Here is an 8,994-nt window from a genome sequence, read left to right on the forward strand (position 1 = left end):
GCTCTCATGCACTCACGTCAACGACACCATCTAAACCATAAACACCATCCACTCGGGCTCACCATCCGACCCCTGCCCTCACCATATCTTCAATAAAGCAAACCGCATCATCGCACCCCAACTACAGAAGATCATCAACAGCTCCTTTGAGACTGCACCCTTCCCGGAAAGCTGGAAGCACGCCGAAATCAACGCTTTACTTAAGAAACCCACAGCGGACCTATAGGACCTCAAGAATTTCTGGCCCATTTCCCTGCTTCCGTTCCTGGCAAAAGTCATTGAAAAGATCATCAACAGGCAACTGATCCACTTCCTCATGGAGAACAACATCCTTGACCTGTCCCAATCCGGTTACCAAAACAATCACAGCACTGAAACCTTCCTCATCGCTGCAACAGATGACATCAGGGACCTGTTGGACAACTACGAAACTGCAGCCCTCATCTTCCTTGACCTCTTGACAGCCTTTGACACCGTCTGCCACCACACCCTACGCACACGCCTCCATGATGCAGGAATCCGCAACAAATCCCTGGACTGGACCACCTCCTTCCTCACCAAGAGTACCTAGTGGGTTAGCCTCCCCATACCATTCTGAAGCCAAGAAAATCAGCAGCGGTGGGCCCCCAGGATCATCCCTCAGCCATACCCGTTGCAACATTTACATGACACCACTTGCCAACATCATCCGCTCGTACAACCTCAGCTTATCCTCTCACTCACCACAGACCCCACCACTGCCAAAACCAACCTTCACAAAGGAATGAAATCCATTGCCAACTGAATGCAAAACAGGGAGGTCTTCATCCTAGGCTCCACCCCCTTTGGATTGCGATGACTCCTGGTGTCCAGCCGCTCTGTGAGTCACACCAACACCCACCGACCACACACGCAACCTGAGGTTCATCATGGACTAATTGTTCTCAATGACCAAGCAAGTCGAAGCCGTCTTCTCCTCCTGCTTCAACAGCATGCTTCGCAAGATCAACAGATGGATCCCCACCCACGGAGAAGGACGGTCACCCAGGCCCTCATCAACAGCAGACTGGACTACAGCAATACCCTCTATGCAGGAACCACTGCTAAACTCCAGAAAAGACTCCAATGCGCACAGAACACTTCTGCACGCCTCATCCTAGACATACTCCAGCATACCCACATCACTGCCCACCTGAAAGACCTGCACTGGCTCCCAGTCAACTAGAGGATCACCTTTAAGCTCCTTACCCATGCTCACAAAGCACTCCATATAGCCGGACTAGCATACCTCAAAAAATGTTTCACCTTCTATACCCGAACTGCCAGCTTCGCTCCGCCGACCTTGCCCTCGCCACCGTCCCGCGCCTCCACAGGACCATCACCTGTGGCAGATCCTTCTCCTACCTTGCCTCCAAGACACAGAACACCCCCCACCCATCTGTGATAGACACAGGACCTGCTGACCTTCAGGAGACTTCTCAAGACCTGGCTGCTCAAGAAGTAGCTGCAACCGCCCCCAGCATCTTTATACCCTCACGGGCGATTAGTGCGCTCAACAAATACGTGATCGCCATCGCCATTCCCTAAGGATACAAGATCTCCAGGAAGGACTGCACCACTCGCACTGGAGGAGGAATCACCATCGTCGACAAATCAAACCCTCCGCCTGAGCACACTCCCCGATGAGCTCACAGACCTGATGGAACACCTTCACTTCAAGATACTGGCCAGCCCTACCTCCACCCTCCATGGAACCCTCATCTACCGACCCCCTGCACCCTGCAAACTTTTTGCCATTTCCATCACGGACATCATCTCCCCACATGCCAACGCGTGCACCAATTACACCCTACTGGGAGACCTCAACTTCCACCTCGACAACCAACTGGACCCCACCACCACAACGCTCCTGGACAACATCCACAACATTGGACTCCGCCAGATCGTGACCGAACCCACGCACTCAGCAGGACACTCTCGACCCCCTCTTCACAACAGGAAACTCCATCACTTTCAGCCACACCACCGAACTCTCATTGGCTTACTATCAATGCGTTCACTTTACCTTCAGAACACCTACCATCCACAGACACCAGCACCTGCTCCCACAAATAAACTGGAACCACAATCACCGATGACCAGCTAGCCTCATCACTCAGTAACTCCACCCCAACCATTGCGGAAAACGACTACGCCAACACCGCAGCCCGACCCTTGCACAGATGGATCTCCGACAGCGCCAACACCATAGCCCCATTCAAGGAAAACAACAACACCCACACCAAGAAAGCTAGATGGTTCACCACAGAACTTCGAGAGTCCAGACGCACTTGCTGCCACCTTGAAAAGGCCTGGAGGAACACCAAATCCACCCTAAGCCCACAACAACTTCAGAGCCGCCTCCAACACCCACCACCAACTCATCAGAAGAATGAGGAAAAAAGCGATTGAAATCAGAATCTCCACTCATGCATACAACAGCAAAGAACTCGTCAACATCATCAAGGAGTTTGCCCAACCCACCAGCGAGTCCACCGACATCCCTCCCTCACAAGACCTCTGCGACAAACTCAGCATCTTTTCCACTTCAAAATCAAGAGCATCTATGACAACTTCGACTAAGACAACCATCACACTGAACCCTCAAAACCACCCCCAATACCCTGAAGCCAGCGATCAACAACTGGACAGCCCTCACCACTGAAGACAAACTGAAGACGATGAAGTTAATCCACTCCGGGCCCCCACGGACCCCTGCCCCAAGCACATTTTCAACAGAGCCGCCGACACCATCGCCCCCATGCTCTGCCACATCATCAACCGCTCCCTGGCAACCACCTTGTTCCCTGATGACTGGAAACACGCCGAGATCAAACCCCTCCTGAAGGGACTCCACCAACCTCAAAAACTACAGACCCATCTCTCTGCTCCCGTTCCCAGCGAAATGCATCAAGAAAGCCATCAACAGCCAACTCGCCACATTCATCAAAGAGCACAACATCCTCAACTTCTCCCAATCCGGCTTAAAAAAAACATACAGTAAGGAAACTGCTGTCCTTGCCACAACAGACAACATCCATACCTTACTGGACAAAGGAGAAACAGCAGCCCTCATCCTCCTCGACCTCTCAGGGGCGCTCAACACAGTCTCTCACCACACCCTAATGCACAGACTCCACGACACAGGGATACAAGACAAGGCCCTCGACTGGATCCGCTCCTTCCACTCCTGCAGAACGCAGTGGGTCAGACTCCCCCTTTCCTCTCAGACCCTACAGCTACCAAGTCCCCCAGGGGTCCTCCTTCAGCCCTCTCTCTTCAACATCTACATGGCTCCGCTCGCCCTCATCGTCAGAACCTACGGACTCAACATTGTGTCATACACAAATAACACCCAACTCATCCTCTCCCTATCCAACAAACCCAAAACCACCAGACACAACTTTTGAGAAAGCATAGAAGCCGTCGCCAAATTGATGAAAAACAGCTGCCTATAACAAAATGCAAAAAAAACGGAAGTACTCATCATGGGCCAAAAACCCAGATGCCTGGAAAGATACCTGGTGGCACCTCGCCCTCGGAAGCCCGCCCACCCCCACAGACCACACACGCAACCTGGGACTCATCCTGGACTCAGAACTCAAAATAGACTGCCAGATCAACTCCATCTTGTCCTCCTGCTTCCACACCCTCTGCTTCCCCCTCGAACACAGAAAGACCGTCACTCAAGCTCTGGTCACCAGCATGCTCGACTATGGCAACGTACTCTATGCCGGAATAAACAAAAAGCTCACCTGCAAGCTACAGAACATCCAAAACGCCGCCTTTTTGCGAAACTCACAATCCATCAAGTAATCCAAGGCCATGTTCCCTAGCCCAGGTGGACTCTAACAATTAGTACTGCCTTTGTTATAGAGAACAATGTGAGATCATGGGGATTGGATTGGAAATTACTTTCTTCCTAAATGCAGACAACATTGATGTATAGGCATTATTAATTAATTGTTCTGCATGTGTTTTTTTCTATAGGTGAACCAGAGAGACACTATAACATTAAAGGATGCAGTTCCCAGAATTTCTGCAAATTTGGATTTTCCAACATGGCTGGATCAGAAGTCACCAGTTATGGTGTACTGTGTTCTCCTGATGAGAAGCTTTGAGACCATTGGTCACACCTTTCATGCATGCCTACCTAAAACAACATAATTCCTAAACTCTACAGTTACTGAATTGCTTTCTGGTTTTGTGAGGAGCAACATAGTAAGAATCAAGCTAATGAATGCCTGCGCGACTCAATGGGACACAGAATCCAAAAAGGCAATGTGCTTAGTACTGTTTCACCACTATGCGCTTTGTGGACCATCAGCATCTCTCTTTAGCCATCTTTGGGGCTTACATGCCTCATTGATACAAGCCCAAGTCCTGCAACTACCCAAAGATACTGGACCTGACTCACAAAGTTAATGTGATGCGAAAATATTACTTTACTACTTCTGATATTTCACAAATGGCACTCACAACTTGTAAATGCCCTTTGTGAATACCAAAAGTTGAACTTTACAACTTTCAATATTCACAAAGGACATTTACAGATGGGCACTGTAACAAATTGCTGCATTGTCAAACTTTAGCTAACTATGGTACTTCTGGCCCCATCCTTTCCACCACTAGCCACAGCTTAATTATGAAAAGATCTTTCCTGAACCATCTAGAAAAGTTGTATCCTTTCTTCTGGAAAGCAGCTGTACCTTTTGAAGCAAACTTTTGACAATCAGCTATTGGGTTCTGATCTTGTGTGCTTCTTTCTTCCTTCCCACAGTGACAGCCAATCAGTGACCACTCTCAGGAGACTGTCACTTAATTATTATCAGGTTCCATCAGTGAGATATTACCAGGTTTTTCAAGCAATTTCTGATTTGATTCTGGTTCTTGAATGTAGAGATGAATACCTTCTCAAACAATAAATAATGAATTAGAACACAGGAATATTTTGACATAAACTTAATTTTATTGTGTTCTGTAATCAATCATTTGGTAGGTGTTGTGCTGTGCCAGACCCCAGAAATAAACCATATCACGGTCTGCTGCTGTCCCTGGACGTGATTTGCACCAGGCGCCGAGGGACTGCGAGGTCCAGCAGGCTCTCTGCTCCACAGCTGCTGCCTCTTCCCTCGGCGCTTCGCCCCCCGCCTGGACAATAGATAAACTTATCGCGGCCCCCGCTCCGCGGGTGCCGCTCACGGTCTGCTGCTGTCCCTGGGAGAACGACGTGGGATTCCTGTGCTCCGCCTGCGCTCTGATAGCGCTTGTCACTCTGTGTGGGCTCTGCTGTGGTGGGGAAAAGGACGTGATTTGCACCAGGCGCCGAGGGACTGCGAGGTCCAGCAGGCTCTTTGCTCCACAGCTTCTGCCTCTTCCCTCGGCGCTCCGCCCCCCGCCTGGACAATAGATAAACTTATCGCGGCCCCCGCTCCGCGGGTGCCGCTCGCGGTCTGCTGCTGTCCCTGGGAGAACGACGTGGGATTCCTGTGCTCCGCCTGCGCTCTGATAGCGCTTGTCACTCTGTGTGGGCTCTGCTGTGGTGGGGAAAAGGACGTGATTTGCACCAGGCGCCGAGGGACTGCGAGGTCCAGCAGGCTCTTTGCTCCACAGCTGCTGCCTCTTCCCTCGGCGCTCCGCCCCCGCCTGGACAATAGATAAACTTATCGCGGCCCCCGCTCCGCGGGAGCCGCTCACGGTCTGCTGCTGTCCCTGGGAGAACGACGTGGGATTCCTGTGCTCCGCCTGTGCTCTGATAGCGCTTGTCACTCTGTGTGGGCTCTGCTGTGGTGGGGAAAAGGACGTGATTTGCACCAGGCGCCGAGGGACTGCGAGGTCCAGCAGGCTCTTTGCTCCACAGCTGCTGCCTCTTCCCTCGGCGCTCCGCCCCCCGCCTGCAGTGAATAAATCGCGATCCACATCCCGCGACGCGGGACGCGCGCGGGATATAGCCCGGGGCGAAGCCCGGGCAAAGGGCGGGCCCTCTGTGGCCCTCTGAGGCCTGAGGAGGCCGGGACTGGCCACCCCACTTGGTTCCATCACAGACGGAGGTATCGTGCTTTAATATTTTTCGTTATTTTGTTTGGCATTTCTCTACACAATTACAAACACGATGTCCATATGGGAGGACCTCAACGCCTTGTGCGGTACTAAGTACGCCCCTGATCTTATAACCTCCCCAACTGTGGATTCTTTTTGTCTTAAGGCAACTGGCCCCGATGATAAAGGTCATATCCAAGTAAATGCCGCGCCCCTGGGTTCCTACAATAGATGGAAGCATGACATCGAAACTAACTTTGGAAACAATACAAACATACCATCACTTGCTAATCCAATAGCATTCATTGAGGACCCGGCCGCGGACAAACCAGAGGACCCCCTTCTGTCTCTCAACACGACTTTATTGGCCAAAATAGAGCAACTGCTGGTTGCTACCATCTCTCCCTTGGTTACAAAAATGAATGATTATGGGGAAAGGCTGACCAATAATGAGTCAGTAATAAGAAAGCTCCCGCCTCCAGCTACTATTATGGCCACATGCGTCTGTCCTAACCCTACCACCACCCCCGAAACGTATAAATCTGGCAATGGGGCCATCCAAATACAGCCATCACGCACACCTATTGAAATAGGCCCCAAAGTATTTGTCAAACCTGCACCAAAAACCCATACAGTGGCTAGATCCGCCTTGGCAAGAATGCCACATATCAATCTGCCCCCTGAGGCCGCCCCGTATGTGTCTGTCCTCTCTGGGGTCCCTGCCCTCACCCAGGGAACACGCGAATCCCAGCAGGATTTGCTAAATAAGGCCATCTATTGGCTAAAAAAGAATAGACCGTTGCCGTCGGGGCTAGACAGGGGTATCTTGAGTGTCAGGAGGGTGGGATGGTTAGGGACGCTGCCCAAATGCATTGCTGGGGATCTGGTACTTATTAAATTTAAAAACACCAATGTTGCCCCCTTTTTACGAGTTTGTACCCCCAATGAAAGTGAAAGACAAGGCACAATTCGCATTTGGGATTTATATGATTTTTACCCGAGCTCCCCTCACATTACATAGGACAAACTCTTAAAATTTTTAATGGTAATTGAATTTCGCACAATAATTGTTGAAAGATGTTTTTTTTTTTTTTTTTTTTTATTGTGTCTATGAAATATCGTGTCTATGAAATGAAATGTCTATGGTTTTTTTTTGTTAGTATTTTTGTATTGTTGATGCTTTCATGATTTTTAATTTAAAAATCGAATAAAGCTGATTTAACATTTAACAAAACCATAGAAATGTCCTTTACTATATGTTTTAAAAAAGAATAAACATGTGTTTATGCTGCTGCTTCTGTGACGGGTGTATGTTCTTTGATGTTAGTTAAGTGTTTCTAGTGGTATTGTAAAAGGAATGTAGGTAAACACAGCAACATAGAACTGTCGGAGCACCACAAGTCTTACCTCTGCTTGTGAAGCGATTCAACAGAGACGACAGGAGCCACCATCCCTGTGCCCACCTGACCCGCACGGGCAGTACCAACCTGTATGGATGAGATGGGATCAGGAAAGGAAGCCAGAAAAGAACAAAACGGCCCGGCCTGTGTGGAGCTTGAGTAGGGTCTTGGTGCCAACTGGAAGATAAAGAAGACTACATCAGGGAAAGACCACCCCTCCCATTTCCATTGCAGACATCTAAACACATACAGAAAGCCTGTTCACCCACGGACTCACCAGCGCAGTGCAGACCGTCGTACCCAGGAATTCGTGGATGCTCCAAGGTCAGGTAACCAAAGAACAGCGCTCCTGCGTTTTCTGAACAAAGTCTCAAAACATAGCGGTCCTGCGCGTTATATCAAAGTCAAATGGAGAACAAAAGGAAGTGGTGTTCCTCTCAGGCATAAAGGAAAACAACAGCGCTCCTGCGCGATTAATGATCAAAGTGCAAAAGGGTAAAGTATTGAGTGCGCCCCAGCGCTGAAAACAGAAAGGAATCCTCAGCCCTGTAAACGTAAATGAAAACCAACAACGCTCCTGCGCGGCTGTTGTGAAGGTAACTGCTAGCGCTCCAGCGAGGCGAGGGTCCAAGGCAGAACAGCGCTCTCAGCATGGAAGACTGGAAACGAAAACCAACAGTGCTCCTGCGCGGTTGAGGAAAACTATGAAAAACAACAAGACAAGCGCTCCTGCACTTAGCTGCATACTCCAGGCACTGCAAGCCGTGTCTGGCGTCCGGGGATTCAACTCGAATTCGAAGCGCAGACCCGGCGGGGAAACGCGGTGATATGCGTTTTCCCACGGAAGTGCCTCGTCAAGGACAGTGCAGCAAAGACTAGACCGGGACTCAACTTCCCCCGGAAGTGAGTATCCCGTTTTTCCTGTATGTGTTTAGCGGCTCCCAAGGGAACGGCAATTGCCGCAACATGACAAAACTGTTGATCTCAAGGTGCTTCTTCAGTAGGAAATGTGTGTTTGTTGGACAACATAAAAGTTTTGAGTGTGCCGGACTGATTCAATGCAGCTCCTCTGGATATTTTGGCCTGCAGTCCTTCTACCTCACAGTGCACTGAACCCCTAAATCCTGAGCAGGTAACAAATGGATTATGTAACATCAGAACATTACAACCCTGACTTCCCAAGGAATTAGTAACAGATCTAGAACCCTTTTACTCAGTTACATAGCATACCCAAAGAGATACGCAAGAAATACACAAAGAGGTGTTTCAATATTTATTGAAGCATTGTTTTGTTATTCTTGTATGAAAGGCATATGATGCTATGGTTTATAGAGAGAAAAACAATAGCAGAATTAGCATTTGAAGAATAGTGAAAAAGATCAACAAATCCAATTTTCTGCAAGAGCAGTGTATACATGCTGGCATATAAGTACTATTTGTAGTGTACTCCTACTTTGTGCTCCCTTGCCTAGTTGCCTAGGGTGGGTGATCTGCCAGAAATCCCTCATTGGATGATCTAACTCTTCATTACCTGAGG

General features: G+C 49.4%; 1 pseudogene; it reads left to right on the plus strand.

The window, feature by feature from the left end:
- Positions 1-4,139, plus strand: part of LOC147718137 (uncharacterized) — a 55,531-nt pseudogene extending 51,392 nt beyond the window's left edge.
- The last annotated feature ends 4,855 nt before the right edge of the window (positions 4,140-8,994 follow it).

Source organism: Lissotriton vulgaris, chromosome 4_2, assembly GCF_964263255.1.
Source record: "Lissotriton vulgaris chromosome 4_2, aLisVul1.2, whole genome shotgun sequence".
Taxonomy (NCBI): domain Eukaryota; kingdom Metazoa; phylum Chordata; class Amphibia; order Caudata; family Salamandridae; genus Lissotriton; species Lissotriton vulgaris.